At 44.8% G+C, this 7,215-nt stretch overlaps 1 pseudogene; it reads left to right on the top strand.

Moving 5' to 3' along the window:
- The first annotated feature begins 3,968 nt into the window (after positions 1–3,968).
- On the top strand, positions 3,969–4,505 carry LOC110317907 (annotated as a pseudogene).
- Positions 4,506–7,215: the final 2,710 nt, after the last annotated feature.

Raw genomic sequence — 7,215 nt, forward strand, 5'->3', positions numbered from 1 at the left:
AAGTGAGGATAGTGCATAGCCAAGTGAGGATAGTGCATAGCCAAGTGAGGATAGTGCATAGCTAAGTGAGGATAGTGCTTAGCCAAGTGAGGATAGTGCATAGCCAAGTGAGGATAGTGCATAGCTAAGTGAGGATAGTGCATAGCCAAGTGAGGATAGTGCATAGCCAAGTGAGGATAGTGCTTAACCAAGTGAGGATAGTGCTTAACCAAGTGTTTCTCCAGTCTTTAGATTTTGTCCACTTACCTCTTTGGTGGCATGGTTTAAACAGGCATCTATATACATCAGTTGGTTTAATTATACTTTTTTGCCATCAGCAATGTGCAGGTTCATAATATCCATCCATCCTGAGGAGTTCAAAGCCATTTTCTAAATAATTCACAATTTTACCCAACATAGGTAAAATGGTATTCAATAACATTCAAAGCTAAAGAAAAAGAAAAAGAAAAAAGAAAAGAAAAAAAGAAAAAGGATGTTAGTTCCCTAGGGGGAAATGGAGGCAGTTGAGGGAGGGCGTTTTCCCACAGTCAAGTTGAATTCATGCAAGTGTCTAAGGCTAACACTGGTTTGGATGTCTTTTCCAAAATGCATATGGAAATGTAATTGCCACCGTAGTAGTATAAAGAGATGAAGGCCTTTGCAAGGTACTCTGGTCAGTAGGGCAGAGCCAGGGAGCTGATTAATTAGCACAGAGCGGGTTGCTGTTAAAACAACCTGGCCCTCTTTTGCTCTGGCATCTGCTTTAGGCAAGCCAACAAAGAGGGGCTCACTATATGTAGGTATATGTGAGCACTCCTGCCTCTGGAGCTGTGAGAAACACATTTCTTTACATGTCCTAATCTTGGCTGGAGATGTAGCTCACTTGACAGAGCTAGCATGTGTATAGCCTTACATTCAATCTCCAGTACCCCACTAACTTGTCATGGTGGCACAGGCCAGGAACCCTGGCACTCAGGAGGTGAAGACAAGGATCAGAAACTCAAAGTCCTCCTTGTCTTTGGGTTGGTGGCAGAAGTCAATGAGAAAATTCGCCTGGCAAAAGGGAAGCCTCGGGGCTTCGTCCCAGGGGTCACAAAAGCAAGTATTATCCAGCCCCAGGCTTCTGTAGGAACAGCACAAGGTGGATTGAGACAGCATACCTTAGAGGCTCTTAGGTTGTTTTGTTTTGAGAGGCCAGGGATCACATTTTCATGTTCAGTGAGCACCTCACCGTTGTGCTAAAGCCTTACTCTTCAGTTTAAATTGTTAGCACTCAAGACAAATCTTGCCAAATCTGTGGATATTGCTGCCCATGTTGTACATATAACAAATGCAATGGGAGGCAGACTTGGAACTGTAGCCTATTTCCAAGATGCCTTCTGACTCTGATGACCCCAGAGCCGCCACAGAAGATTCCTTAATAGCTAGTCAGCAGAAGAAATTTGTAAAACTGAATTTTCATATATATATATATATATATGTGTGTGTGTGTGTGTGTGTGTGTGTGTGTGTGTGTGTGTGTGTGATATTAGTGATTTTTAAGGGGTTGGGGCGATGGCTCAGCAGTTAAGAGCTCTTATTGCCCTTGCAAAGGACCTATTGTTCTTCAGTTTCCAGAAACCACACACACACACACACACACACACACACACACACACACACACACACACACAGGTAATTAGTGATTTTAGAAATAAACTTGCTGGCTACATTGGCATACACCTCTAATCCCAGGACACTGGATTCAGAGGCAGGTAATTCTCTATGAGTTTGAGACCGGCCTGATTTACAGAGTGAGTTCCAGGACAGCCAGGGCTACATAGTGGGAACTGACTCAGAGAGAGAAGGGCAGAGGGGACCTCTACTTTTACACATTACAGTTACATTCTTTTGCTGGGTTCAATACCCCGGGACTCTAGTTGTATTAGATTTCTACTGCAACCTAATAAAACAACGGCTGCATATGAGGAGTAGAGAAACCGCTGATGTGACTGTTCCATCTTACGGCTAAGGTTTTCATTTCAGATATGAGAGGGGAGGGGGAGGAGAGAAATAGTAGACAGGATGAGCAGCAGACAGACATGGCTAGGGCTAGGGAAGCTAGAGGTCGGGAGAGACTAGGGGAGATGGCAAGATAGAGAACGGAGCATCAGAGAGAGCATAGGGATAGAGAGAGTAGGAGTGGGAGAGAACAGGTTAAGAGAATAAAAGAGCATCCCTTAGAGTAAGAGAAGAGATAGGAGCGTAGTCAGAATGTCAGGGTTACAGATGGATGGGAAGCTGGGGGAGGGGAGCCTGTGGGCTGGGGGAGTTCAGGGGAGGAGAGAAGAGGGGTTAAGAGGCCAGCATAGACTTTGAGATGTGTGACAGGTGCTTGAGACTGGAGGCCAGCATGGGCTCTGATAGGCTGATAGGAGCCACAGGTAACCATGTGTCCCTTCTGCCAGAGGTAAGGGAAGTGGCTCCTTTTAGCAGATGGGAACCCATTTACAAGTTCCCAAGGATTCCTGATTTTTATCTAACCACCAGAAATTCTCCTACAGCCCAGGTGAGTTCATTTTTGGACATCTAGACCACCTTTGGACCTGATGACCACTAACTCAGTAGCTTAAGACAACAGACAGTCTGCTGTAATGATGAGATCTGGCAGTCTGGAATGGGTATGGCATGTCCCAAACCATGGTGATGACAGGGCTGGTTCCTCCTGGATGTGGCAGAAAACTTGCTCTGTGTCTCTTTGAGCTTTCAGTGGGGGCATATGTGGCCTTTTCTACATCACTTGAAGTGATCATGCAATATATACCCTTGTCTATTTACAATGATGTACATTACATTACTGATTTGTACATGTTGAGCCAATGTCATATCACTGGGATGAAGCCACTTGGTTGTAACGCGTGATCTTTTTAATGTGTTCGTCAGACGTGTGATACACTTTTTAAAATGTTTATCAGACACATTGCCTTAGTTAGGGTTATACGCAAACTGGTGTGGAAGGGTTTATTTGGCTTATAATAACTGATGGGGAAACATCGGAGAAAGTCAGGACAGGAACTCAAACAGGGCAGGAACCCAGAGGCAGGAGCTGATGCAGAGGCCCCGGAGGAATGCTGCTCACTGGCTTGCTTCCCGTGGCTTGTTCAGCCTGCTTTCTTATAGAACCCAGGACCTCTGCCCACGAGTGGACCCTCCCATGATGGGCTAGACTCTCCCACAACAATCACCAATTAAGAAAATGCCTATATTCCAATCTTTTGGAGGCATTCTCTCAGTTGAGGCTCCCTCCTCGCCAGTGACTCTAGCTCAAGTCAAGTTGACATAAAAGTCACCCAGCACACATGTAATACACAAATTTCTTTGCAACCTGTTACCAGAGAGCTATAATATTTTAGGAGCGAAACTATAATCTTGTCATATTTCTCGTGTTCCTATATCAAGATTTGTGCAATTGATGTGTACTGGCTGGTTTGGGGTGTTTACTTGACACGTGCTAGAGTCATCAGAGAGGAAAGAGCCTCAGCTGAGAAAATGCCGCCATGAGGGCCAGCTGTAAGGTATTTTCTCAATTAGTGATCAGTGGGGGAGGGCCCAGCCCATTGTGGGCGGTGCTGTCCCTGGGCTGCTAGTCCTGGGTTCTATAAGAAGGCAGGCTGAAAAAGCCAGGGAGTGGAGGTGGGGGCAGGGGGTGGGGGCAGGGGGCGGAGGGAAGCAAGTCAGTAAGGAGCACCCTTCAGTGGTCTCTGCCTTAGCTCCTGCCTCCAGGTTCCATCCCTGCTTGAGTCCTGTCCTGACTTCCTCCAGTGATAGACTATGAACTGGAAGTGTAAACCAAATAAACCCTTTCCTTCCCATCTCGCTTTTTGGTCATGGTGTTTTGTCAAAACAATAGAAACCCTAACTAAGACATGATGTCTCAGCCCCTTCTGTGACGTGCCCTCTTTAGAAATAGGGTAGGAACGCTTAGCCCCGCCCCCCGGCCAAGGTCATCCATGACAACCATGGTCCATGCCATCACTGCCACTCAGAAGACTGTGGATGGCCCCTCTGGAAAGCTGTGGCATGATGGCTGTGGGGCTGCTCAGAATATCATCCCTGAATCCACTGGTACTGCCAAAGCTGTGGGCAAGGTTATCCCAGAGCTGAACAGAAAACTCAGTGACATGACCTTTCATGTTCCTACCCCCAATATATCCGTTGTGGATCTGACATGCCGCCTGGAGAAACCTGCCAAGTATGATGACATCAAGAAGGTGGTGAAACAGGCATCTGAGGGCCCACTGAAGGGCACCCTGGACTACACTGAGGACCAGGTTGTCTCCTTCGAACACCTTGGTGGCTTCTTATATAATGGACACTGTGACCCCCTATCAGGCGATGGGGATGTTGTTTCCTTGGGTAGTGTTGCTACTGGCTCCATTGTTTATAAGGTTTATGCATTGTCTGCACCAAGGGTCTTAAGCACTTGTCCTCTGGCCACTGTCGCAGGCCCATTGCTTCATGTTGAGAAGTCAGGACAGGGATCCTAACGCCTTCTTTGTGGCGATCACATCCAGACCTATGGGCTCAAGGTTCAGACAGGGAACAGGGTCTAGATTAGTAGCCATGTCCCTCTTACTGCAGACTACCCACTAAGAAGCAGGACCTCAGGTCCTCCTAGCCACACAGGCTCTGTATGAGACACTGGTCAAGGGATGGATGGAACATTACTCCCTCTACTTATTTATTTAATTAATTATTTATTCATTTGCTATGATGCCTACCAGGAATTATTATGCAGAAATGGGTCATGGCTTTGACCAAGCAAAAATTTAACTCAACTGAAGTATTTGCAGGAGGGTCTCGAGAGGAGAAAAATGGCTAAAGCATATGGGTCATTTTCTAGTTTGCCAGTTAAAAATATGCATCCTAAACAAGTTAGCTTTAAAAGGAGCATTTATATTCCAGGCACACCTTTAATTACAGCACTTGGGAAGCAGAAGCAGGAGGATCTCTCTGAGTTTGAGGCCAGCCTGGTCTACATAGTTAGTTCTAGGCCAGCCAGGGCTAAAAAGTGAGTGAAATTTTATCTAAAAAACAAAACAAAAAAGTACATATACAATGAACAATTAAGTGCTGAATTTATTTCTCACAAAAATCAGCGAAGAATACACAATTCATGCAAAATGTGTATCGTTTACCAACCACTATTGGCAACATCACCAGGTGAACAGTGAAATCAAGTGGAGACAAGGAAATGTCCTCAAATGAGAACAGAGGCCATTGGTGACAATGTCTATTACAGGAAAAACAGTATCCTTCTCTCCCATTGATAGAAACTCAAGCAAACTAACTAACGCCAATATGTTTGCTTTGAGGAGAAAATTTGACTTTCCCTGTCAATTCTTAGTTGGAAGAGGAGCAGGAAACAGAATGGAGCAGCCAAGTTAGTGGTTAGCCATTCTGGCTGACTGCTGCAGAGGGTTAAGATAGCTTCCTTGGGTGGTTGTTATTGAAGTTGTGGGTCAAATGTCCACTGTTATTATTATCAGGAATTTAGGACAAAATCTTGGGTTCTGGTAGGTCCAGTTGAGGCTTGGCCGCCCATCCACAATTGGCCAATATAAGGAAAAGAGAGAAAAGCAGAACAAATGTATTCATTGTGGCCATACTGGAAAGAATGATGAACAGAGGTCTAGTCGTTCCCCAAGTCTACTTTGGGTTTACTGACAAAAGGGTTAGGTTTAAGCAGAAGTCAAGAGCTGAGCAGTCCAGGTCAAGTTGTGGTGCTGTCCATCACTAAGTTTTGACACCATGTCAAAACTGTATGAAATCTCGCAGTTCTTTTTCTAGCTAGCTCCAGGCTTCAGCCTGTTCATTCTTTTGATAGAAGTCCTGAGAAAAATTTTAATTATCTGGGGTCTACTGTTTAAACCCACATGGTGGCTCATAGTTGTCTATAATTCCAGTGGATCTGGCGCCCTCTCTGGCCTTCTTGGGCACTGCATCCACATGGTGCACATGCATATGCCCAGATAAACACTCATACATTTAAAAAAAAAAAAAACTTAAAAATAGATAAACACTGCACATTTCCATTTATATGAGATAACTAAACAAGCAAAATCACAGGAGGAAGGGGAGATTCAAGGACTAGCCCAGCAGAGAATGGGGAGATGGTGTCTAATAGAGGGAATTGAAGTTTTGCAAGAGAAATGGGTTCTGGAGCTCAGTTACACAACAGTTGAGTTTGCTACTTAGTCATAGACATAAAAATGGTGGTGGACCTTATTTGTGTTTGCCTAAGGTGCTGCACTGAGGAAGTCTGGCTGAAAGGTGTGAGGGGCCTCTACATTCTACCTTTGCAACTTCCTGTGAATCTGATTACTGAAAATCAAGACGTATTTTATAGCGATTATGCTTGCTGTATAAAGAAAATTACAGACTGGCAATCTAATCCCTTGGAGCAAGATAACAGAACTTTCTGAACACAGATAATAGCCTGGTCAGCCGCAGCCTGCCTGAAAGAGAAACTTTGATCAGAAAGATTCTCACAAGCTGGGTCCCAGCAGGACCAACGCTCGTTACAATTTATAAACCTTTAAAGGAAGTTGAATTAACAAACTCTCCTGTTGGCACATGAGCCTTAGCCATACCCTCCTGTTGAACAGAGTCCCCAGCGTTAAGCTCCCTGCCGGTCAAATGCCTCATTCCAGAAGAGCAAGCCATGAGATCCAGCCCTCTTCCTGTGCTGCTTAGGTCACGCCCTGAAAGCAGAGTTGATAGTATTACCTGTAGCTGATACCGACCTCCATGCCAAATTTTCCCTTACAAATCCCAAGACACAGTTCCACCCTGCTCCTCAGAAAAATATTAGTTTCTGCACTCCGAGTCTGCATGAGCCCCCCCCGCCCCCCCCAGCATTCCACAACTAGCAACATTCTTATTTTAATAGTTCCCAATTTTTCTGTTGGACACCTTACTCCAATACAGAGGATTCTGATGATAAATTTGAGTTAATTTCTTTTTACAACTTGCCATATGCATTGATTTTTTTAAAAAAGATTTATTTATTTATTTTATTTATATGAGTACACTGTAGCTGTCTTCAGTCGCACTAGAAGAGGGCATCAGGTCCTATGACAGATGGTTGTGAACTACCATGTGGTTACTGGGAATTGAACTCAGGAACCTCTGGAAGAGCAAGCAGCCAGTGCTCACTGAGCCATCTCTCCAGCCCATTGAGTTTTGTTTTTAACA

Source organism: Mus pahari, chromosome 3 (assembly GCF_900095145.1).
Source record: "Mus pahari chromosome 3, PAHARI_EIJ_v1.1, whole genome shotgun sequence".
Classification (NCBI taxonomy): domain Eukaryota; kingdom Metazoa; phylum Chordata; class Mammalia; order Rodentia; family Muridae; genus Mus; species Mus pahari.